Raw genomic sequence first — 25,816 nt, forward strand, 5'->3', positions numbered from 1 at the left:
CCATTTCCTTCGACTTCTCAGCCTCCCACCTGGGAAGCCCAGGCCGCTGTGACATACCAAGGATGTCACCATGACACAACACAATTAGAAAGCTGCAGAAGAAGGACGCAGCAGGGAACAGCTGAGCCAGACCCATCTGCCAGAGGCTCTAGAACGCCTACCCGGGGCTGCTCTTGTTAGCACCAAGGCCGAGGGAATGATCGGTCAGTATTGCTGGCTCGCTCAGCACAGGCCAACCCAGGACAGAGCCCGGCTAGTCCTCTTTTAGGCCCTAGAAAAGTCCTCCAAATCCCTGAAGATCCTGAGATGCATCCCCCAGGCCGATGTTACTATCGCACTGGTAGTAACACACCTCCCTTCTGCTTCCTGCTTTACTTGCATAGAGGGCCTTTTTCTTTGTAATTTCACTTGAATAATCACTGTGCAATAAAATTGTATTAATGGACATCTACTCTATGCCAAGCGCTGTGCTGTGTGCTGAGGAGACAGCTGCAGACACGACAGCAGGTGCCTGCCCTCATTGGGGCACATAAGGACGGGGGGTTACTGGTCAGTCCCACAGACATCACTGACAACTGATCAAAGGCAAAGGGACAAAGTAGAGCCCTCTGTAGTTAAGAGAGTGGATAACAGGGAACTAACCTGGTTAGGCACGATTGGCTGAGACCCGGAGGAGGAATGGAGTCTGCTGGGTGAAAGGGAGAGGGCTGGGGAAGAACATTCCAGCAGGGGGAAGAGCCCGTGCAAAGGCCCTGAGGCAGGGGAGAGTACCCCTGTGAGCTGGGGAGAAGGAAAGCATGGCAAAGCCTCGTTTTTTTTTTTTTTTTACAGATGAAGAACTAAAAGCCAGAGAACCCTGGTCAAGGTCACACACCAGGACCAGGACCAGAACTCAGACTTGTCACTCAAACCATGGTCTCGTAAAACTCCACAGAGTCCTCACAGCCCCAGGGTCCCCCGTCCTAGGCCTGCCGTGGCCCTGGCTCAGGCCAGGCTGGGCATGTCGGTGGGGACAGGAGGAGGCTGGGGCAGGGCTGCCTTACCAGGCCCTCCAGGCCAGTGCAGAGCAAGAAATGCCAGAGAACGCCCATTCCCACACGATTGCCCAACCCGAGCCGGGACTTGCAGAGGGTGCACGTAGCCATCGGCCCCGTGAGCTGCCATGCTGGCAGCGCTGCTCTGATTGGCACCTCTGGGGGCCTGGGCAAGGACTCGGGCGGGAGGCTTTCCAAGGAACATCCCAGCCCTGCCAGGCAGAGCACTGCTGAGTCAGCGGTGCCACACCTCGGGCTTCTCGGGTCCCCGCCCCAGCCGGCAGGAAGGAAGGACAGGCTCCCCAACCCTGACGGTGACAATTACGCCAGCCTGTCACGCAGTTATGTTCAAATAATTAATATCTGTCATGTACTGGGAGACGGCGCCAGGCACCGCTCCAAGTAGGGGACGCAAAGATGTGTAAGGCATCAGCTTGCTCTTGTCACGGGGAGGCTCTCGGTCCCCACCCCAACACTTGGCTCTCTTTCCACCACTGCACTCACCGCTCCCGAGATCTCTCCACGTGGTGACTTGGCTCCTGCCCGTCCAGCCCACAGAAGGCAGACTCCACGGGGACAGAACCCGCCCCTTGTCACCTTCTCCCGGCTACATCCCCAGCACCTGGCACTTCCTCGATATATAATTGTGCAATGAGTGAACAATAAAATGAATGAACGAATGAACGAATGACTGCCTTCAAGGAGGGAGAGAGATAGGCCAGGCTTACTCCCACCCCCCACCGCCCCACCCCCGCCCCGTGAGTGGGCATCAGAGCCTCCCTCCAGTCCAGGGAGCCGTGCCCGCCGTGGGGCGGCAGGAGGGGAGCAGGCAGCAGGTCCGCGGGAGGAAAGCGACACAACGCGGAGTGTAGGGGCTGAGAAAGAGAAAAGGTCCGAGCTTCACCCTGGTTTCTGGTTATGACCTTGGATTCCCCAGTGACTCCACAGTGATTAAAGAGCAGTTGTCAGAGTCGGCCGGCCCTGCCTCCTTGCAAGCCCCACCTGCAGGTTCAAGGCACCGAGTCTCTTCCCAGGAACTGCTCGGCCTCAGGGAGGCCTCGCCAAGGTCACACTCTCTCTTGGGGCAGCTGTATGCAATGACTCCAAAGGCTTGGCCCCCTTGTCTGAGCTGGGGACGACTCTGAAGGGCTAGTCCCACTTCAGAGGCCCCTGTGGGATGGGCTGAGGCCTGCGTCGTGAGTGCACCGCAGCTCAACCGCTCCCTCTGTCCAGTTCTGCGTCGCTGCGTTGGCCCCAGGTGCACCCCCAATAACGCTCCTGAGGCACTTCTTACCGTCTTTCTTCCAGGACACCCCCCCCCCCCGAGACACCTCCCAAGATGCACTTCGGAAGCCAAAGAAACAACCAAGATCTCCATCCTGGGCCAGTGCCACTGGCGCCCAGTCGACCTATCTTTCCCTCCACTGGCACTTGAGGAAGCTTCCTGTTCCTCGTCAGAAATGCTCACGTGCTGGTGAAGGATGCTGTTAGCTCTTCCAGGCTGCCCGAGTTGAGTCGGAATCCCAGCTTCACTCCTCCCAGCTGCATGACCCTCAGCAAGTCTTTTCTGTTTCCTCATTTGTTTTATTGTTTGGGGTTTATTTTATTGAGTCAGGGTCTCGCTATGTTGCCCAGGTTAGACTCCAACTCCTGGGCTCAAGGGATCCTCCTGCTTGGTCTCCCAAGTACCTGGGATGACAGGCACACCTGGCTTGTTTCCTCGTGTGTAACATGGGTTTCCGCCTCCCGGCCGTTGAGAATCACACACCTCGATACACAGGGCGTCTTCAGAACACCACTAGGCATTCGGCAGACTCCTCAGACATGTTAGCTCTCAGCTACTGCCGTTTTTTGCAAGCTGTACGCTTGTCTTCTCACGCCCGCAGGGACCACAGGTGTGCAGGTCTGTGGCCCAGCGCACCCAGCACACCTGGGCCCGGTGCTAATCACCCACCGGCTGGCTGGCTAGATGCAGGTGCGCACAGCTGGATGCTTGGAGCCCTGCTTGGAGCCCTGCTTGGAGTCTCGCTGTCCCACCTTACACAGCCCCTGGAAGCTTTCAAAATAAAAGACCCTGAGCAGATGGAAGATACTGTTATTATCTGAACTGTCTGAAATTTGCTTATCACTAATGCAGGTCACCTAGGGACCCCGCCATTTCCATAAATCAGCCAACCACAATAGGCCTGCCCAGGCAGAGCATAAAGATGACAATAATAATCATGTGTATTTATGCAGTGCCTTTGTTCTGCGGAGCTCCAAACAGTCGACAATCATTATCTCATTAATCCTGCAGCCATCTCTGAGAGGTAGGCAGGGAACAGGCGCCTCTCCCCTTGAGCAGGCAGGAAAATGACACCCATAGTCACAGCGAGCACTCACAGACCACTTGCTATGTGCCGGGCCCTACTTCAAGGGCTCTATAAATGTTAACTCACTTAGAACTCCGAGAGCTAGTTTCTGTCGTTATCCTCACTTTACAGAGGAGAAAACCAGGCTCTGTAGAGGTTAAGGAAGTTGTCCACGGTCACCCGGCCGGCCAGGCGTGGAAGCAGGACTCCGTTCCAGGCAGCATGTCCCCGCGACCTGCTGGCAGCAGAGGCGAATGCCCAAGTCAGAGCTGGGGGTGGCGGACGCTGACATGGGGTCACATGTGCAGGGCGGATGGGCAAGGCCTACAGGCCCCGACTTCAGGAGCGCGTCTGCACCCCAGACCTGGCTCTCACGTGCTGGCTGATCTTGCCCCAAACCAAGAAGCAGGGAGCAAGCTAGTGCTGTCACTGGGAACTGGGCCTTCAGAGTGGGCCTCGGCACGGGGCTGGGGGAACGCAAGTGCGCTGGAGGCAGTGCAGGGTGAAGGGGACACTGAGGACGTGAAGGGACGCAGAATGGGGACACAGGCAAGCCCATCTTCTTCTCCATCTCAGGGACCCCCAGCCCCTGCAACGAGTCCAGGCAGCACCTATGAGGACCTTTTAAAAAGCAGTCAAATCCCACCGTGTTCCAGCGTAAAAGCCTCTGGTGGCTTTCCACCTGAGCCCGTCATTTGACAGACAAGCCCCGCATGACCCAGTCCTGGCCTCCCTCCCCCTCCCCCTCTGTGCACCAAACACACTGATTCTTCTGGGCCCCCGAACACACCCTATCACATTCCAAGTAAGTCACCTCCCCCAGGGGGCCCTCCTGGGATGCCCAACCTAAGGGAGCCCCAGTCACCTCTGTACATCCCTGCTCTAATTCTCTTCTTGGTCTCATCGCTGGCTGATTTGTTCTTGTTAATACATTTATTATTTTTCTCCTCCAATTGGAATGTGAGCTCCATGCCAGCGTGGTTTCTGTAAGATTTGGTCATGACTGTATCCCCAGCCTGGAGAACAGGAGGGAGCTCAGTAAATAGTTTGGATGAATTACAATAAATAACACTCATAGAGCAGTTATTACATGCCAGGGACCATCTGTAGGATTTATATAAATGGATGTTTTCAATCCTCCCAAGGCCCAGCTGAGGCTGGTGCTATGATCATCCCCATTTTACAGATGAGGGAGCTGAGGCAGGAGAGGTTCAATAACTTGCCACGGTCACACAGCTGGCAAATAACAGAGCCAAGATGCAAATCCGGTGGTCTGGCCTCTTAGTCCATGCTCCACACACCACACTGTGGTCGGAATGGTTCGCCCTGCCCTGAGCACCAGCCCCAACTCCTTAAAATGATACGGAAGCTTTTGAAGAGCAGATCTAATCTCCTTTCCAGCCTCACCTGTTGTGATTCCTCGACATGCACATTAAGTCCCAGCCCTGCGGGAGACTGTGTCCTCTCTGCCCTCTCTTGTCCCCACCGTTTGCCCCTGCTGTTCCCACTTGGAGCACTCCTCCTTCTTGCTCAACTCCTTTCTCTACCTCCAAGAGCCAGCCCAGGTGGCCCCTGCTCAGGCAGCCTCCCAGACCCCTCAGGTCTCAGCCAGGTACCCCCTTGGCATCCCCAGATCACCCTGCATGGCCCTAATCCTGTCCGTGGCCCGCCCTGGTGGCATGTGTCTCTCCCCGTCTGCAGGAGCTCCACACCCATCCATCTGTTTCAGTGAACACTGCGGCGCGGCCGCTGTGCGCCCAGCCTGCACTTCCAGGCGCTGGGGAGACAGCAGTGCACAAACCGAAGACCCCACCCTTGCAGAGCTGCCCCTCTGGGGAGGGAGACAGACGACAGGCAAACAAACATGCAATGTAATGTCGGGGAGGATGATGAGACAAATGCAGAATAGAGGAAAAGAGAGTAACGGGGTGGGGCCGTGGCGGACACAATGGCCAGGACAGCTGTGCATCCACTAAACCATGGTCTCCAGACTTCTCTGCTCACGCCCCTCTACATTGTTATGTGAACCTCCCACTATAGATTACATCTAATCTGTAATTAAATATGTAGTATGCTATTATGTACATATACACACACCATATATAACATAATATATACACACACAGTATACTTTTGTACTACCATATTATATAGTTCATCATAAAATATACACAAAATATAAAAACACTAAAAGGAAAAGAAAATGAATAGGAAGAGATGTTCTGGAACATTCTTCTTGCCCCCTACTGCACCATCCTGCTCACTTGTGCATGTACCCTGTTTTGGAGACTATTGTGCCAGAGTATCAGCTCGGTTCAGTGTTAAAAAGAAAAATGCAAACAAAGAAACAAGGCCGCTCCCTGATCCTACCTAATTACACACAGCAGGCACCTAAAAATAATTTGTCTAATGACTCAGGCCATGGGGTTCGGTAGATGCTAGGTAAGCCAGTCTCAGACAGGTCATTTCCCAGTTCTGGGTCTCAGTTTCCCCATCTGTAAACACAGGGTGTGATGTGAACCCCCAAGGGCCTCTTTGAGTCTACACAGGCACAAAAACCGAGGTTCAAGTTCATTCATCCTGAACCCTGCCACTGTTCCAAGAAGGGACCAAGTCAGTCATGTTGGAACGTGCAGCTAAGTTCTGGTGTGGGCAGGGCTTTCATTTGCTGGCCTTTTATTGATTTTTATGGGTTTACCCACAAGGAAAAGAATGCAAACAAAGAAACAAAAGCACTCCATCTCTAATCCCAGCATATTATGCAGAGATTCAGGAGAGTAATGAAAACCATAAAGCATTCTCTGAAATAAGAGCTCCCAATCTTCCATAATCTTTGGTGATAAAATGCAAAACAGCAGGCCGGTGACACCCATTCATAAATACCAGGTCTGTTTACCAGCGCTCAGTTCAGAACTCATTTGCCAAGCACTGAGAACCTACTCCGTTGTGTTGCACCCGGAGCTCAGGGCAGGTCCTTTAAGGGTCACAGATGAATCACAGCATCGTGCCATGCAGGGCTGCAAGGGGCCTGAGAATTCTGTTCCCGCCGTAAGGTGGATAGGTGGCTGTCCGCTGCCTCCCTTCTGGACTGCAGCCAGACACAGCACCTCGAGGCGAGAGGGTCAGCGTGAGTAATCCCACCGGTCAGGAACTGGAGCTCAGAGAATCAACCTGTTCCAGAGTTACTGAGCAAGGCAGGGAGCAAGACTCAGAGCCAAGGCTTCCCGGCAGCCTGCTCTACAAATGCTCATTCTTCTGGAAGGCTCTGGAAGCTCCTGGAAGCAGAGTCAGTCTTTGTCATCTCTCTGTCTCCAACCACCTTAGCGCAAGGCTTTGCTGGTAGCGGGTGATGACTAATACCAAGCAGGGAAATGAGGGAGTGAGAGAGGAAAGGAAGGCGGGGGAAATTCAATTTATGGGAACACCGAGAACAATGCTGACAACCAGCATTCACACAACCAGCATTCACGCTGATGGGGCCCTTGCCCTGCTCCAGGTGGAGAAACCAGTTCTTTTAGTGTAACCTCTCATCTACTCTTCCAGCAACCCCACTGGCCGGGCCTGCGGGTGTGGGGACTGTCATTATCCTGGTTGTATAGAAGGGAAAGCAGAGGCTCAGAGAGGTCCAGTCACTTAGCTTATCCAAGTCCCTCGGCAGGTAGATGGGAAGTCCCGGAGGGCAGCTCTGACGGCTCCCGTGCTTAGCCACCGCCCCACACTGCCTGCCGCCGGGACCCTAAATCAGACTTCTTACATTCTTCTGGCACAGTCTGCTGCTCTGTGCTCTAAGGGCAGGAACAGCTCTAACATCCCAGTGACTCCTGTTTTACAGCCTCCTGGGGAACCCCGATGTCTGTCCACAGGGCAGGGCATGCAGCCAAAGACCCATCAGGGGACATTTTCACAAGTGACAGAAGATCCATTTTCATTCGCAAAGGCAGAAGGAGCCAGAGCGGCTGTAGGTTTGGGCATGAACAGTCAAGTCAGGACAGGGACGTGAAGATGGGACACAAGGAAGATGGGCCAGTGTGTGGAGACGGGACCAGGAAGCTCGAGGTCCTGTTAGGGGACATGCCAAGGTGTCAAGGTGAGAGCCAAAAGCATGGGACGGTGGGCTGCTCCAGCTGGAGGGCACTGTGAGGATTCCCCTTGCTGAGGGCTTAGACAAATTACCTGTCCTCCCAGAGCCTCATCTATGAAATAGGGCAGTAACAGCACCTGCCTTATCAAGTTGTCATAAGGATTAAATACAATCATGTTTATCAATTGCTTTAAGCACAGGGCCTGGCGTATGGTGACTGCTCAAGAAGGAATGGCGATCGGTGGTGGCAGCGGTACAGTCACACTCGGTGATGCAGAGAGGAGGGAAGCCAAAGACATGAGCAGGTGAGATCTAAGGATGGAGCAATCACGTCATCTCCCAATCTTTAAGTGACACAAGATTAACAGACTGTATCTGAACATAGCCAAGCCAAAGAAAGTGGTTTAGGGACAAGGCTGAGTCACAGCATTTTCTGGACAGAGACCACGGCTGAATCACCTGATGTTCCAGCCCCTGGCACTGGCTTTGCACAGAGGGAGCGCTCCATAATATTTGAGAAATTGACAAGTGACTGGGTCTCCCGAGATCTACAAGGAGATTATACTCTCTACTTTCTCCCTTTATTTGGTTCCTTTTGCCTCCCTCCCTGCTGGTACATTTATCTTCTTCCCACACTTCGTGAGTACTAGGTGTGTGCTGTGGTCCTTCTGGAAACTGGAAAGGTATTAAAAGAAGTCCAGGATGGGGTCGTCACTGAAGCAACCAGACTTAAACGCTGAACAACCAAGATGTGGACTGCTCATGACACTGGCCACATCCCACTGCCTTCCCTTTGCCTGTGTGGGCTGTGAAATGGTAATTATCCCATTTCTGCCTTTCTCAGTCCCAAACCACCCAGTCTTCAACAAGCATCTGTGGAAGAAGACCAGGGTATGTGGGGTTACGACAGCCTCAGCACAGAGTTGCTCATCTAACCGGGGAACATCAAGACTCGGAGCCACGATGAGGAAGTACCCTGAGTCTGAACCTGACAGTCACCTCCAGCACACGGGGCCCCAAGACCCAAGACACTTCCACAGGGATGTCAGTGAGGCAGGCTGGGTTCCCCAAGAAGCAGGTGAAGAGATGGAGATTGGCACGAGAGGCATATATATGGGATACACGCCTACATACACACACACATACACAAACACTCTCAAGGAAGTGCTCTTGGGCTCTATCCCTGTGTCAAGAAGGGTGAGAAGCAGAACTGAACAGAGAGGCCTTGGCCCAGTCTACTGGGTGTGAGAAAGCAGGGATGGCCCTTCAGAGTCGTCCTGAGTTGCTGTGTGGGGGCTGGGCTTTTGTACCCCTATGTCAATCAGTCCCTGGACACGGGCCGCCTAGGGAGGGGGTGCAACTTTGGCACAGGAGCTCTCTCAAACGGGGGAATTTGCAAAGGGAGCTGAGAGCCAAGTGGTATGCTAGCAGCGCTCCCCACAGCTGTGGGGGCAGGGGTACTGGGGGGCTCACCCAGAGCAGTAGTGAGATGCTGGGCTCTGGAGTCAGACGGGCTGGGGCTTAACTGGAGAATCCGTCTTTACACCTCCAGGCCCCCCACCTGCACGAGTGGGCGCCTACAGCACCTTGCACGCTAGCTACTGCAGGGCTGTACAAAACAACACGCGGACCCGGCAGGCACACGTAAGTTCTCGAGCAGAGGCAGCTATGATCATTACTGCACACCCAGGACAAAGGAGGAAACTTCACTCCAGGCCACAGCACTAGTACTTCTGTTTCTCAGTCTCACAAAGTCTGCGGCATAAATGTAAATTCATTCATCCGATATATACTCAGGGCCGACAGTTATACGCCGGGAACAGTCCCAGGTCTCGGGGATACAGTGGTGATCAACACAGAAAAGGCCTGAGCCCAACAAAAGAACCAATGTGTTTGCAACACGCGCTCTGTGGGGGGAAATACGGCCAGGCAAGAGGACAGGAGGGGACGGCTGGGGACAGGACGGTGGGGGGCAGGGGCAAGCTATTGCTGTTGTCACTGCCATTATTTTAAAGGGAACCCCTGACGCTTGGCCGTGGTGTTTTCATTTCAGGGAGGTTCCTCAGTCCAGGCAGCTGAGGGCTTCTCTGGGTGTCATGTGACCAGAGGAGGCCAAAAGACTTAACCTGTCCCCAAAGCCAGCTACCTCCCCCATCCCAAAGCAGTCACTCAGGGCCCACGAGAGAAAACAGTCAAAACCTCAGGTGGGTTTGGATACCAGAGCGGGAGGAATAATCAAATCCTTCACCGTAGAGGGAATCAAATTTTGGTTTGTTTGTTTGTTTCCATCAGAGCTGCTGGCATTCATCAACACTCTCAGATGTCCCTACCCACTCCGGCTTCCTCAAAGACTGCTCCTAAATGTGTCAGCTGGCTGGTGCCTATGGGGGTCAGTAACACAAGAAGATTCAGGGCCCGTAAGGAAAGATGCCACTAGCTTGAGCCCATCTTCCCCTGCCAGGGCCCAGGAAACAAATGCTCTCTCGGGGTTCACTGTACGTGCACAAAGCATCACTTTCAGGCAGAGCAGACAAAAATCCCCATCCCGGCGGGCTGGGCGGAGCTGTGACTGTCGCGGAGAACGCGGCTCCTTTTGAAAAGGCCAAGAAGGATGAAAGCACTGAGAAGAAGAGCCACCCCGGGCCCAGAGTGCACAGATTTGAAAGGCCACCCTTGGGCTTGGTGTGGGGAGGGTCCCCACCTGGGAGGGGAGCGGGGGCGAGAGGCGTGAGCCAGGTCTCAGACCCACCCGGCAGGGCAGGGGAGAAATCCTGCCCAGCAGGAAGTGCGAAATGTAGGTTAGACAACTAGGGCAGTTCTGAAGCCGGAACTGTGTCTGCTGCGAAGTCAGGCCGGGCCGTAAGATGTAGGAAGTAGAAAAGGAAAGGACCGAGCGGGCCTCAAAGCCTCCGATTTGGAAAGGGGGCAGGGGGCGGAAAAGAAAGCGCTCTGATGAAGCAGGAGGAGGGCTTCCGGGAGGCAGACTGAGGAGGGACGCTGTGGCTGCCACCAGCCCCCTGCCCTGCCCTGCCCTGCCCACCGCTGCAAGGGAGACAGGGCCACAGATTCACGCCCTCCCACCATGGAGACCTCCGGCCCTCGGGCTCACCCAGGCCTCTGTGCACAGGTGCCACCGGAAGTAGGAGAGAACCTTGCCAGTGCTTAGCAGGCAGTAGGAGCACGACCAACGCAGACTGAATTCATTCTCCCATCGCAGATCTGGGTTTACCACGTGCTAAGTGCTGTTGTAGGCCAGTGGCTCTCAAGCAGAGGTGATTCTGGCCCTCCCCAGGGGACCTTTGGCAATGTCTGGAGACATTCTTGGTTGTCAGGGATCACCAATCAAGAGAGAAGGTGGTGCTTCGGGGATGCTTTGCGGGGAGGGGGTGCTAAAGGCATCTAATGGGCAGAGGTTGGGATGCTGCTCAGCCTCTTATGATGCACCAGACAGTCCTCCCACAACAGCAAGTCACCTGGCTGTAGTGCTCTGGCTGAGAAACCCTGCCGGAGCACTGGGGAAAGAGCAACTGCAGTGTCCCTGGAGAGCATGCCCCAGGGCAGGAGACAGATAACGAACAGATAAGAAGTGACTGTCTAGAGGCCCAGTGGTTACAAGTGCTGAGAAAAGGAGGAAAGAGAGAGTGGCAGGGCCATCAGGACATAAGGGAACACTGGGGAAGAGGCTGGAGGGGGATGAAGGGTTGGACCTGTGGCTGCCTGATGCAAGGGACAAGGCCCTGGGCAGGGCATACATGGTGCCCTCACGGGCAGCAGGAGGTGAGGTCCACCTGGCCGAGCGCAGTGAGCACAGAGGTGAATGGTGAGGTCAGGGTTACTGTGACCATTCAGTGGTGTGACATCGCATGGCCCCCGTGGTCGTATATGCCTTAAGTACACAGGCTGCACCCACACTCTCAGTGCCACACACTTGCTGCAGTGAAGCTGAGAAAGACGTCAAGTTGAAATGCATTTTGGCTCAGGGGAAGCAGTTTCCCGTATTATGAAATATACATGAGACAAATTGTCCCCACTTTGTTCTGGTTTTGGGCAGGAAATGGGCTTAAATGTGCTGTCAGCTTGTATTTGGTAATTGTCGGTTGGCTTTCATTCATTTCAGGGGAGAGAATATATAATGACACGTGTCACTGACAAGGGAGCAGCAAGACCTAGAACTGCTCCCAAATACGACTGCGACCCCGTCCGTCCCCTTCATCTTAACGAGAAGACGTCCTCATTCACTGTTCCAACGAAGAGGTATTGAAGACGACGATAGCACAGAGTTGGGATGATGCGAAGATGAACGAAACACGGATTCTTCTCTCCAGCCACTTACAGAGTAGCAAAAAAAAAGTGAAGACATATAACTTCACTTTTTTAAGAAGTGAAGGTACTTTGTAATATAAGGTACAAAGTACCAATTAGAGAGAATTAACAAAGAACTATAATGATGACTAAGTGGCTACTTACAAGTCAGGAGAGCGAATAGCTTACACCTCACATGCTAATTGTGATCAGCAGTGGTTGCCTAGAACAGTGTTGAGAAGGATTCTGAAGTCCCATCTGAGCTCAGTGAGAAAAAGCGTTGCACTCAATCACCTACGTCTGCAATGAACAGAGAAGCCGTGTGGCAGAAGTACCAAGTATCTTCGCCATCCAAGCTGAAGTGGAAAGGGAAACGTAAGAGTGAATTATGTCCTTCCTCTTTCACGTTTAACACAGAAATGTAGTAAGTATACTGCACTATCAACGTGGAAATGGAAGAGTAGTAAAAACCTCAATTTCATCATCTATCTTGAGTATACATTTATTTATGTCCTCAACTCTAGGAGTATTTAAGAAACAAGAGGAAAAAGCAGGGAATTTTCTGCTACCAAATGAATAACTACAAAAGACTCAGCCAGGCATTGCTGCTTAAAATCAGAAGGCAACTGGCTGACACAGGGCCAAGCTCCGGGCCTCTGGGCTAAAGGCCCCTCCTCGACCCATCCCCAAACTGCCTCTCCCCCAGAGCTTCATAGGAGCCCAGCAGGAGAGCAGTGAAATTTCATTCTAGAACGGGGTCTGCCAGTCAAACCCTTCTTCCTTCCAGGGGCTGGACAGAAGTGCGAGATGTCCTTCTGCCGCTGCCTCCTCTTTGACAGACTGCTTAGCAACAGGTTTGGGGCAGACTTCCTGAATCTCCTTTCTCTGGGATCCTGTCTACAGCCCATCTTTCGGCTATTTGAAGAATCCTGTCGGCATGGTAGACACAACCCAGAGATGGGATTTCGTCTCATTCTGACACGGCACAATTCCAGAATGATCTCCCTACTTGCTAGTCAAGCTGGGATTAAGCCAAAGGCAGGGCACATGGGTCCCATGATCCAGAGAGAGAAGAAATTGCTTTATTAATATCGCAAAGTGGAGGGTGGAAAAGAAGGTTCTGGATCTGCTGTGCTAGCAGCAGTCCAATCATAATCAGAAGGGAAGAGGAGAGGGGGGAAGAAGGGGTCCATGCCCCCCAAATAAACATGTTCTGAGGACCACCATATCGGGAGGAGGTGGTCACCCTTCTTGGCAGGTGACAGCCCTTCTTGGCCAGTGCGCTGAGTCAGTAACTGCAGGCCAGGAAAGAAGGTGAGAGAACAGAGCCACAACCAAGGGATCAAAAGCTTAAATCACAAAAGTAAAAAAAAAAAAAAATTTTTTTTAAATCTCTTATTTGAAAGGCAGCCAAAGAAGCATCTTCAGAGAGCCAGCTCTGTGCAGCCTTTAAACCAAACTATTTCCAGCAGCACAGGCTAAGCGGCCCCCAGGCCACCTGTCCCAGAGCCTGGCTGCAGAGCCTCGGTGCTCAAGCCCACAGCCCAGAGACCCTGCTTTATTTTGATTTTGTCAGAGGAAAGGGCTGAGAGGGGAGCCAGGCAGAAATACTACATGTTCCTAAAGCCCACGTGCAGAAATGCCCAGGCAGGAGGGGCACCCTGATGCCTCGTCCGACATTCCCAGCTAAGCACCTACTGTGTGCCAGGCCTGTGTCGCCAAGCCTCAGGGGGCTGACTGGGTGGCTTTGGACGAGGAGAAAGCATGTGTTCTTTGGAGGCCTCAGCGGTGCCGACCAGGTGTGCCGTCCGCGGGAAAGGCAATGGGAAGCTTCCATGAGCCCCCATGGGGTGCCACGGGGACACCCAGAAGTGACTGAGTAGCAATAATGGATTAGCAGGTAGGGACAAGAGGCAATGACATTTGGGGGATTAGGGAGTAACGTGTCCCTGATTCATACCTACCTTACTGAGACCAGAGGAAAACTGCTTACAGCATCATTAAAAATCATTGTCGGGTAACAGTGATCAAAGGGAAAATAACATTTACTGAAAGCTATGCTTTTACATATATTCCAGCAGTTAACTCTTGCAAAAATCCTAGGAGGTACATATTATCATTTACGGATGGAGAAATGGAGGCTCGGAGAGGTCGAAGAAGTTATTCACGTTCACGTGGCTGGTAAGTGGGGGGCCAGGACTGAGCCCGGGTTCACCTGCCCCCAGGCTGCATGTCTGTTTCATCATGCCTCACCACCTTCTGTACAGGAAGTCATCGCGGCTCCCCTGCTCAGAACACACCAGACAAATCCTGCCAAACAAAACTCACTCTGTTTTAATTTTTGAGCAGTAAGGTTCAGAGAGCTCAGAACAGAAGAGAAAGCTCAGGAACAAACCTATGTTCAGAAGAATTTGATTTATGAGGAAGGTTGCATCTCAACACAATGGGGAAAGGAATGATTCTATGATAATGTCAAGAAGACTGGCTCACTAAATAAATCTGGATTCCCTCCCATACACCATAAATAAAATTAGCCTGTAAGTGGGTAAAAAAACTAAATGTGAAAAGAAAACTATAAAGCTAACAGAAGACAGACATCTTTTTTTTTTTTTTTTTTTTTTGAGACAGAGTCTCACTTTGTTGCCCAGGCTAGAGTGAGTGCCATGGCGTCAGCCTAGCTCACAGCAACCTCAAACTCCTGGGCTCGAGTGATCCTTCTGCCTCAGCCTCCCGGGTAGCTGGGACTACAGGCATGCGCCACCATGCCCGGCTAATTTTTTTATATATATATCAGTTGGCCAATTAATTTCTTTCTATTTGTAGTAGAGACGGGGTCTCGCTCTTGCTCAGGCTGGTTTTGAACTCCTGACCTTGAGCAATCCGCCCGCCTCGGCCTCCCAAGAGCTAGGATTACAGGCGTGAGCCACAGCGCCCGGCCGACAGACATCTTTTTGAACTCAGGATAGCAAAAGGCCTCTTAAATAAAAATCCTCAGAGCACCAACCAAACAGCAAAAAGGAACAAGTTGATAGATTTGATTACATAAACATTAAGGGCTTCTGTTCAACAAAAGACACTATGGACAAAGTTAGCAGAGAGGTGGCAGAGTGGAAAATGGTATTTGCAATATCTAAACCCAACAAAGGGTTAACACGTTGCTAAATAAGTAACTCCAACAGGAAAAGACAAAAACAGTAGAAAAATGGTATGTGAGTCAGAACGGGCAGTTCACGGAAGTGTAAACTAGAATGGTTAACAAGTAGACGAAAACGCGCGCAAATTCATTAGTAATGAGAGAAGTGAAAATGAAAGCCACAGTGAGACTCCACATGATACTCAACAGACTGGCAAAATGAGAATGTCGAGTAATACGGAGTATTGAAGAGGATGTGGGCGAGTGGGAACCCTCATACTCATTTGGTACTGATTACTGAAACCAAGTACATATAAACCTTTTGACCCCAAAAACTGCAGTCCTGAGTACAGAGCCCAGAGAGAAGCGTGCACCAGTCCACAAGGGGACAAGTAAAAGCATGTTCACGACAGCATTGTTGTTCATAGTAGTGGGGAACTGGAAGCAACTAGCTGCCCATCACTAAAGACTGCATCGACACAAAATACGGTGAGTGCTTACTTACTGTGTGATAGTCACTATACTGTTCACCAAATATTTCCTGTTTTTTCCTCCACTAGACTTACGGCAGGATTGCAGTTTCCACCCCTTATGAAGTTGGGAATAACCACGTGATTTTTTTTTTTGGCCACTTTCAGATGGAAGGCTTGAAAAATCAGTGTGCTATTTGCCACCCCCTGGACAGAGACTTTAGGAACCGGTGAGTGATTTGTCACTTTCTCTTCTTTTCTGCCGTGGTGAATGGTGAAGGCTCCATTAGCCTAAGTCCCCAAAGCAAACCTGATGCACATGCAAGATGGCCAAGCAGTAAAGCTACGTTATGTCAAGCTGGTAAGATTGTGAGGTTGTTATTGCAACTCGTAACTTAGCCTACGTTGATTGATTCAACTATGCAGCTCTCAGAAGCAATAAGCTAGACGTACAGCCAACAACATGGATAGATCTTAAAAACACAGTGAGAACATGAGTGAAAATGGTAAGATCAGAATAAGCTCCTTCACACAATACCGTTTCTATAAGTCAATAATACACACACAAAACAACACTCCATGTTTTACAAAGACATATACCTATTCAAGAGCATATATTAAACACCTTAGATGGGTACTTATAGGGGAGTGGAGATCATAGACAAAAAGAAAACAAATCAAGAATCAAAGCAGGAGAAAGCCTTGCACTGGGGACGAAACTTCAACACAGCAAGTGGCTCGACTGCAGAGACAAAAACCGGGCTGCACCCACTGTGGCCAACTCTAAGCAAATGGCTTTGAAGGCCTGTGTCCCCACTATCTGGGGAGTAGTTGGAAGGCCCCCAAGCTGCCTGACAGGACCTCGGCTGAGAGCAAATGGCCAACTGGAACGGCCAGGTGGGCAAGTCCTGTGCCGGCCGCACCTGCAGGAGTGACGCAAGGCTCTCGGTCGAGTGCTCCTAGCAGCCCAAGTTTGTAATGTCCCGCTGCTCCAGCCCCAGGATGCTCTCAGATCCTTCCAGAGAGAACAATCAGTAATTCAGATAAAGGGGGCTACTTTCCTTCTCACACATTAAAGAAAATACTTTCTGTTGATTGGGTACAAATATGTACTCAACGTGGATTATCAAATTAGGACTATTTTCCACCCCATTTTCACTTTAATAGTAAAACACATTTGCTAAATATCCCCCATTAGAGGTTGAAGAAAAGGCCATACTTCACTCTTAAAGCTGCATTTTCACTAACTTTGTCTCCAGCTAAGGGCAGAGGAGAGATGGCGGCTCCCAGGCCTAGGTGCTGCCTTCCTCCCAGCCTGCTGCCCAGCAGGCATGACTAATCAATCTCCGTGCACTTCTCTCCCAAGCCGGCATCTTTTCTGCAGCCTCAAGTGGTATCCTACAGAGTTGTTTCCTGGTGTTAGGTTTTATTCCTTCTTCACTCTTTTTCCTTTTTTTTTTTTTTTTAAGACATTAGAAGAGGAGGAAAATGTTCACTCTTCTATTCCTCCATCCAAAGATCTTATATAAGACAGTTTCTCTGGAAAACAGTAGTTTAAGGTCCCTGATTTCCTCCCTTAATTATTCATTCAGCAATCATCTGCTAACTGCCTACTGTGTGCTGGTGTCGGGGTGCCAAGCACTGAAAGATACTGACAAGTGGGTGCACAAAGCAAAGAGTGGCCAACCAGCCAGGAAGGGGAGGGATAGGCCTCAAAGAGGAGGTGGCAGATTCTCAAGCATTCTAGAACAGTGAGGGTAGCCTGGAAGTTGCTCATGGCAACAATGCTATCAGGGATGTGTCGTGTGTTCTCATGATGTCTTATCCCTACTCTGGCTTTATCAGCTCCCAGGGGTACCTGTGGGTACCTAAGCCAATGGCTGGTGGATCCCAGTGTAAGGTGGTTGTTGGCTGCCAGCATCCTTTGGAAGCTGTCAAATTCCATGAATGCTACCCAGTTGTGCATGACGTCTAACCTTCCATTTTGTGAGGGGTCAGTTGCTTTAGGCGGCATCATTCACTGCAGCAGGCGGACTCATTCACCGCGGCACAGCTGTCTGCTATGATTTGTGCAGTGCCAAGTTGGACCTGCCCAACATCGTAAAACCTCTCACTCTCTGATGCCTGAAATCCCAACCCATCTTAGAAAAGGCACTTTGGGGAACATAGGACATGGTGGAACAGAGTCAGGGTCACAGAAAACAATATTTACTGAGCAGCTACTATGTACCCACATTGGTAGATGTTTACAGCACCTCATTCGACCCTCAGCAACCTTGGGGGCAAGGAAGAGTTGAAGAAGATATCTATCCCAAATGGTCTCCTACAGCTGGATCAGGATCAAAATATGACATAATTATGAAGTAGGTGGAGAGAAGACAAAAAGACCTATTTTTTGGTGTCTACTCTGTGTTTAAGTGTCCATGTATGTCATCTCCCTTGGGCCCCAAAAAACTCTAAAAGGTAAGTATTATTATTCCCATTTTGCAGATGAGCAAGTTGAGGGCTCAGAAAATTTGTTCACCATCATCACCATCACAACACGAGTAACAGTTACTATCCGGGAACACTTAACTTTGTATCAGGCTCTGCAAACAGTTTATATCTATTAATATTATCTTATTTAGTCATCACAGCAACCTTTTGATGTGACCATTACTATGACCACTTTAGCTGTGAAGTCACTGAGTCTAAGAAGGGTCAGACAATCTAGTGAAGGTCATACATCTGTAGGTGTTGGCTCTGGGCTGCAATTCAAGTCTGTCTGACTCTAAGTCCACATCCCCAAACACTGCTAATGCTACTTCCCAAATGTGTGCCTCCTGCTAAGTGCAAACAGAGCAAACACTGTGACAGTGAGCAACACACACTACCTCCCAGGGGAGTCCATTTGGGCCTCTTTGAGTGTGTGGGAGTTATTCCTTAGATCAAATCTTTAAAAGAAAGAAAAAGCAGCTTCAATAAAAATTAAAATAATATTTTGACAGCCTTCAGCAACAGCAGCTTATATTAATACTTATTTCATGCTTGCTATGTGCCAGGCACTCTAATAAGCACTGTACATATGCCGGTAGATATACTGCTGTTCGTCAATATTCTTGGTTTCCCTGTGCTTCTGGGCCCTTTCCATCGCCTTGAATTCATGCATTGCAACTTGCTTTGGCCAATGAAGTGTAAACAGTGATTTGTGGTTTGTGATTTGTGTCATTGTCTTTGGAAGCATTTGAGAGCCAGTACATAATTCTCCATAATCTGTCTTCACTGTTGCAGCAAGAATAGGAGCACATTGATATGAAAGGGCTCTAAAACTGAAACAGTGTGCAATACATTGAGGCAACACATGGAGGGCAACTGCTCTGGAGTTATCTAGATCTTCACAGAAATTTGCATGAGCGAGATACACACTTTGGTTACATTAAACCTGTGAGATTCGGGATTTGTCTGTTGCTGCAGCATAACCTAGCTTATGCTAACTAATAATCATCAAATCTCCAAAACAACTCTGTGATGGGGGTGCTGTTGTTATTCCCACATTTTGCAGAAGAGAACTAAAGCAAAGAAGGGCTAGGTAACTTGCTAAAGATGATGCAGCTATTCAGTTTAGTTTATTGTATCCCAAACAAGGAGCAGTACAATTAGTCAAAGTATGTACCCAAACTATCAACATCGTTTTGCCATCTTAATGGTAGCTTGTTTATGCCAGCAGTGAAGAAGCCTGGAGAGAGAGTGGCAATGAAATTGCAAAAGGCATTTTCCATAGCTTGTTGAGAATGGAATATTTTTCCTCGCAAGACGTGGTCCAAAGTCTGGAAGAAGTGGTAGTCAGCTGGTGTAAGGTCTGGTGAATATGGTGGATGATAAAGTCCAGCCTCTGTAGTACAAAGCAGCATTGTTTGTATGACATGTGGTCAAGTGTTGTCTTGCAAGAGGATCGGCCTGTCTCTATTGACCAATCCCAGCAGCTTAATCACAAGCATCCTCATCATTTCCCGCAACTGGTTGCAATAGGCATCCACGATTATCGACTGACCAGGTTTCATGAAACAGTAGTGGATAATAACAGCGCTGGACCACCGAACACACACCATTAGCTTTTTTGGATGAATATTTGGTTTTGGACTGTGTTTCAGCACTTCATCTTTATCCAACCATCATGCGAAACGCTGGCAATTGTCAAAAAGAATCCAGTTTTCATCACACATAACACTATAGTGTAGAAATGGTTCACTTTTATGTCGTGACAGCAAGGAAAGGCAAGCTTCAAGACAATTTCTCTTCTGACACTCATTTAATTCATGCAGTACCCAGCTATCCAGCTTCTTTACCTTGCCAATTTGTTTCAAATGGTCCAATACTGTTGGAATAGTAAAATCAAACCTTGCTGCTAATTCACAGTCGAGACAGATTCGCTGCCACTACAGCTTCCAGATCATTATTATCCACCTTGGTCTTAGGTCGCCCACATGGCTCATTTTCAAGATTAAAATCACCACAATGGAACTTCTTAAACCATCGACGTACTGTGTGTACATTGGCCACATCCTTCTCAAACACTTCATTGATATTTCAAGCTGTCTGTGCAGCACTGATTCCACGACAGAACTCATATTCGAAAATAACGTGAATTTTTTATGTATGTATGGGTTCACAAAAACTGCTCTAAAAAAAGTTGAAAGGTAATCACAAGCCAAACCATGGGTTTGAAAGACTGAGGATGTACCTTCACAATGAAAATAAAACAATAAGTGTCAAGGTGAAATGTCAGAGATATCAACTGCCAAACTTAGTACATGAGGAAATCGGACATTTCATACTTAATAACCTTAATAGTAAAGGGTAGACCCAACCCTGGCCCTCAGGGTTGAGACTCCAGGATCCATACTCTTCATGAGTTTCCTATATTTCCTCACCAACATTTTTACCAATCAGATATACTAATGCATAAACATCTAGGTCTGTAAATTTCTTAGTAGACCTTAGCCAATGTTTAAAGAATAAGACAGTTATAACAACATATAATCCAAGAAATACCAAAATTTCTTGTTTTAAAAAAAGAAAAAAAAAACCCAGCCCAGTTTCAGCTTATAAGGCAAATTAAAACTGAAAATGGGTTACAACAGAGGTGACAGTTCTTTGGAGAATTGCCTGGAACAATGGAAAACCACTTAAAAAAAAAATCTCAGTTTCTCTTTCTTTACTCAATTCCTTAGGGTTTACCCTAGCAGGCAACAGACATAATTAAAAGTCTAATTAGTGTTCTCATCCCCCTTCTCAAATTATATGTTTTCTTTCTAATCCGAAAATTATTTCTTTATTTCACTATTTTCTCCCCAAATCAAAGCAGATCCTTACTGAGTCACTGTAATCCTTAAGTCAAAATGGAATCATCAGAAACTTCTTTTGTGAACTCGAGTGTGTCTCTCTCAGTCCTCTCTGAAGCAAGGACACTTGTCAATGTCCTCTCTACCATAATTGTGTGTGGTCCACCATAATTGCTGCTCATGGTAATTTACGACACTTGAAGTGGTTCTTTCAAAAGCAATTAATGAATTTCACGGGAACAGGGCTGGTCAGAAGGTCTGCCCCAGCGCCGCGAGGGGCCCTTCCAACCTGGGGACAACAAGCTGGCAGGTATGGCTCTTAGCTGGCTCTTCCTCTAAATTTTATTAGCCTTTCAAAAGTCAGGTGATGCTGATGGGGGGCGGGGTGGAAGGCAGCCTAATAATGGCTAAACGAGAGAGTGGTGTCTGGAGTCCGGCTGCCTGGGTTCAAATCCCAGCCCTTCCACGTACTACCCATGAGATCTGGGACAGGACACTCAATTCTCTAACCCTCAATTTCCTCATCTACAAGATGGAAATGGACAGAATATCTATCTCATTGTTCAGAGAATCAAAAGAGAAGATGTATGCAAAAGGCCTAGCTTAATGCTCAATACAAATTAGCTATCATTTTTAGAGTTATTATTAGAGAACACTTATTTCCCTCTCCCGATGTTTCCTGCTGCGTGAAGGGACATCCATTTGTGTAAGTTCCCTAGCGTTTCTTTACTCCCTTGCTCCTTCCCTGGCAAGGTGGAATGACTCATCTCACTCAATGAGTTTGGGAAGAGGAGCAGGCATAGCTCAGCCCTTTTGCTCATCCTCTGGGATCCAACTGCCTGCGGGAAGCCAGCATTCCGCCCAAGTCCTGCATTGCCAGAGTTTCCAGGGTGAGGGCTGCAGTGCTCCACCCCATGAGCAGGTGCTTATACCTGATGAGTTGCAGGCTTCAGTATTAGGAAGCCAACCAATCACTATTGCACAACTAAGCCACTGTGTTAGTCTGTTCGAGCTGCTGTAACAAAAATACCTGGATAGCTCAATAGACTGTATAGCTCAAACAATGATTTCTTTCTCACAGTTCTAGAGGCCAGAAAGTCCAAGATCAAGGTGTCAGCAGATTCAGGTCTGATGAGGGCCCATTTCCTGGTTCATAAACAGTGATCTTCTCAGTGTGTCCTCACATGGTGGAAGGGGCAAGTGAGCTATTGGGGTCTCTTTTATAAGGACACTCACTAATCCCATTCATGAGGACTCCATCCTCATGACCTAATCACCTCCCAAAGGCCCCACCTCATAATATCCTCTTCTTAGGAAAAATTCAATATATGAGTTTTGGGAAGGACACAAACATTCAATCTATAGCAGACACATTCTCCAAACCAATCTTTATTAGTAATATAGTGACATGTTGATCTCCATCTCTCTGACATACCTTCTGTCTATGTCAGCTATATCAGCACTAGGGTAGGGAAAGGAGGTGCTATTTATTGAATTCTCTCAAACCTCAATGGTTGTCACTGCAATCTTTCTGGAGGGCATTCAAGGCCTTTTATGAACTGGCTGGTCAAATCCAGCAATTCCACATTTTTGGAATTCATCCTCAGGATATAATCAATCATATATGAAAAGTTATACTGCAGAGTAATTTAATCCAGAACTGTTTATAGAATTGAGAAATGAGAAACAACCTCAATGTCCAATATGGCAGAATTGACCATAAGACAGAACATTATGCAAACATTTTAAATGACACTGTCAAACAGTATGTCATGACATATAAAGCTGTTCATAATCTGATAAGTGAAGAAAGCAAGCACAGAACAGTATGTACAATATGGTTCTATTTTGTAAGGAAAAAATATAAATGCATAAAAACATTGGGAAAGGTTATGCACCAAGTTGTTGATACTGTTTATCTCTAGATGGTGGGATGATGGGTCATTTCCATTTTTTCTTTTTAATTGCTTATGTAAGTGTTCTAATTTTTCTCTGATGTACATGTATATTGAAATACGAAAAGAGGGTATTTTTCATTTTTCAAAAATCCAGGTACCCGGTGACTGATGGAGAGAACGCCTTTGGAGAACTCAGCCTCTGCTCCCTGCCTGCAGATGAGCCTGGCTCCTCCTTGGAATGGAACCTTGAGGAAACAGAACTGTGCCCAGATAGTCCAGCATCTTCCCCGACTTTCCCAGTTAAGGCACTGGTGTTCCGACTCTGTTCTTAAAGAAGTCAGGGCAAGGATCTGTAGGAGCCTGGAGCACTTGCAGACAGTCAGTGCTGGCTGGGGAAGTGGTGAGCAAAGCAAGGAGCTTAGAACAGCCTAAAAACAGCATTCGGGAAATGGGACCCTGAGACTTTGGAGCCCTCACTGGCCACAGGTGAAGTCCCAACAGCTCAGCATGGCATTTGAAACCTTTGTGATCTGGCTCCAGCCCTGCCTTTGCAATCTGACATCCTACCCCACTGGCTGGGCTCCAGACCAACAAAACTCTTGCTGCCCCCCAAATGGTCCATACCATAATCCCTTGAGTCCCTGATGAGCTGTTTCTTCTCCTCACCTTTCTCCAATCACCTCCAATCTTTTTCTGATGGACTCCTACTCATCCTGCAAAGCCCAACTTGGCTATCGCCTCTTCTAGGAAGACTTTTGTCACCTTCATTCCCATTGCACTTTGTTCAGACCCTGATTACAGTGGTGACCAAACAGTGTGACAACTGTCTAGATATGTGATTGTGTTCTCTAACCAGCCTGGGGGCTCTTTGAGAGAAGGGACCATCTCCAATCACTGGATTCTCACAACCCAGAATAAGTCTGGCACATCAATGGTAGGTACCTGATAAAGTTTTGAGGTAGGAAGAAAAGAAGGAAGGAATGATGGAAGAAAAAGAGCGTGGAGGGAGGGAAGATAAAGAAAGGGAAGAGAGAAAATTGGCAATAACCCCATTGCCAAACTGGTGCCCAAACCACAGGCTGGCAGATGACAACAAAAAGTGGCAGAGAGAAGTGGAAAGATGCCCAGCTTTGGTTCACACTGAGGTGGGGTCAAATCCCAATTTGGAGCAAGTTACTTAAAACTTCTGAGCTTTAGCTTTCGTGTCTGTAGAATGGGAATGACATCACCCTAGCTGACAAGGTTAGAAATAAGCTCCACACAGTGCCCAGCACATAAGAAGGGGTCAATACCTGAGAGCCATCCTTTGGTGACTCACAAGCTACTGACTCTGTGACTCAGCAGAAAGTCCTCAAGGACAAAAACAAAGTCACAAGTGACCCCCAGGTCTGCCTGGTGACGGGGTGCAGGGCCCATCTCCAGGACCTTTCGTTTTAATATGACGTCACATAAGAGGCGGCTGTAATCCCTGCCACCCGGGTTCCGCTCCACTTGGAGCCAGCACACGCCAACATAATGAGCAGTCATTTCCCCTTTCCAGGGGAAATGCCTTCTCCTCTGTCAAATGAGAGGCCTGGACCAATGTCCTAGGGTCTCTCCACCCTGACAGTGAATGGCCCCATCTCTCGAGCATCGGCCCCGCCTCCCTGCCTCTACCTCGCGGTCACCCGACCTCGGCTGGAGCACAGGCACAGCAGCTGACTCTTAGTCCAAATGTCAACTTCCAGACGCTGCGATGACGGCATTTCTTGGGATCAGGTGGGCAGGTCAACAAGGATGCCCCTTCTGCCCTGGGCCACACCTGCTGCTGCACACAGCCTGCCAGGGACACAGGAGGGGACGGCAGACTCTGCAGGGAGTTCCAGGCACGGCCTGGATGTTGCAGAGCGATGGCTCCCACATTTTAGCGGGATCAGAATCCCGAGGGAGGGCTCCTTAAACAGATGTGGACCCCACCCCCAGAGTTTCTGATTCCGTGGGTCTAGGGTAGTTTAGGGATCACATTTTTGAGAATCATTATTTGGGACAGGAATCCTAAACCCTTCCAAGATCTGGACCCCACCCCCTATTACCTGCCTGAACCCATTTCCTACACTTTCCCTCCTCAACCCACTCCAGCCAGACTTCTCACTATTCTCCAAACATGCCAGGCACATTCCTGCCTCAGGGCCTTTGCACATACCGTCCCTGCTGCCTAGACGGCCTTTCTCCAGTTCTGTGCAGCTCATCCCCTAACTTCTTGGAAGGTCTATTACAATGTCACTCCCTCAATGAGGCTGTCCCCTGCTACCTCTGCTAAAATCACCATCCCCCAACGCACATATCCTCATTCCCTGCTTTATTTTTCTCTGTAGTACTTATCCCCACCTGACATATTATATATTTTATATTAAGGATTTTATTTATTTCTGTCTCTCCCTCCCCAACTAGAATGTGGGCTACATCGAGGGCAGGCGGCTTTGTCTGTGCTATTAACTGCTGTATCACAGAATAGTGTCTGGCTCATTGTAGGCAGTTTAGTATTTGCAGGAGGAAGAGAGAGAAGGACAGAGGGACAGAGGCAAGGGAGGAAAGGAGGGGAAAGAGGGAGAGGAGGGAAAGGAAGTAGGAGAAGAAAGCAAGGAAGGAAGGGATTTCACAGATATGTAATTTTTTTGATAGTTGTAAGGGATCAAGAGCGTGGGTGCCAACCAACTATGTTATTTTGCCAAGTAAGGACTTCAAAGGCCCAGAGACATCCACTACCATCTCCTATCCCATCAGGGCCTCACGGAGAGACCGGAGACTGCAGAGCACACAGCAGCCTGAGTGAACGGCACCCCCAGAGTTGGATGCCACGAGCAGGCGTGGTGCCACGCACGCTCTGAGCACCATCATTTCATGAAAGAAAAGACATTTTGGCTCTAGTGCATTTCAAGTAACAGAGCCGGGGACAGTAAATGGGTGTCACTTTAAATACCAACTGAATGCCCGGGGCACGGGGTGGAGAAGGGCGCTGAGGCCGCCTCCGGTACACCCACCGCGGAGCAGTTGGAAGAAATGGAAGCACACCTGTGCCACATGTTTGCCATTCTTGCAAAAGATGCCCCAGAAATGTTGGCTAAATTCACGAATGTCATTTGCCTGCTGAATGTGCCCGTAATATGCTGGCTGCCTAAGGGAACCCGCACAGCGACAGCTCAGGATGCTGCCCCACGTACATGCAACTTCCCAAGTCGCAATTCAA

The 25,816-nt window shown here is 49.3% G+C and overlaps 1 protein-coding gene and 1 non-coding gene across 2 annotated transcripts in view; both read right to left on the bottom strand.

The window, feature by feature from the left end:
• The window catches only part of ABTB3 (ankyrin repeat and BTB domain containing 3), a 287,877-nt gene that overhangs the window by 225,840 nt on the left and 36,221 nt on the right, over nucleotides 1–25,816 (bottom strand). The window lies entirely within an intron of this gene.
• On the bottom strand, nucleotides 9,746–9,825 carry LOC142873601 (small nucleolar RNA SNORD74). The gene has a single exon (XR_012921597.1). It is a non-coding gene; the product is annotated as a small nucleolar RNA SNORD74 (small nucleolar RNA).

Source organism: Microcebus murinus, chromosome 10 (assembly GCF_040939455.1).
Source record: "Microcebus murinus isolate Inina chromosome 10, M.murinus_Inina_mat1.0, whole genome shotgun sequence".
NCBI lineage: Eukaryota > Metazoa > Chordata > Mammalia > Primates > Cheirogaleidae > Microcebus > Microcebus murinus.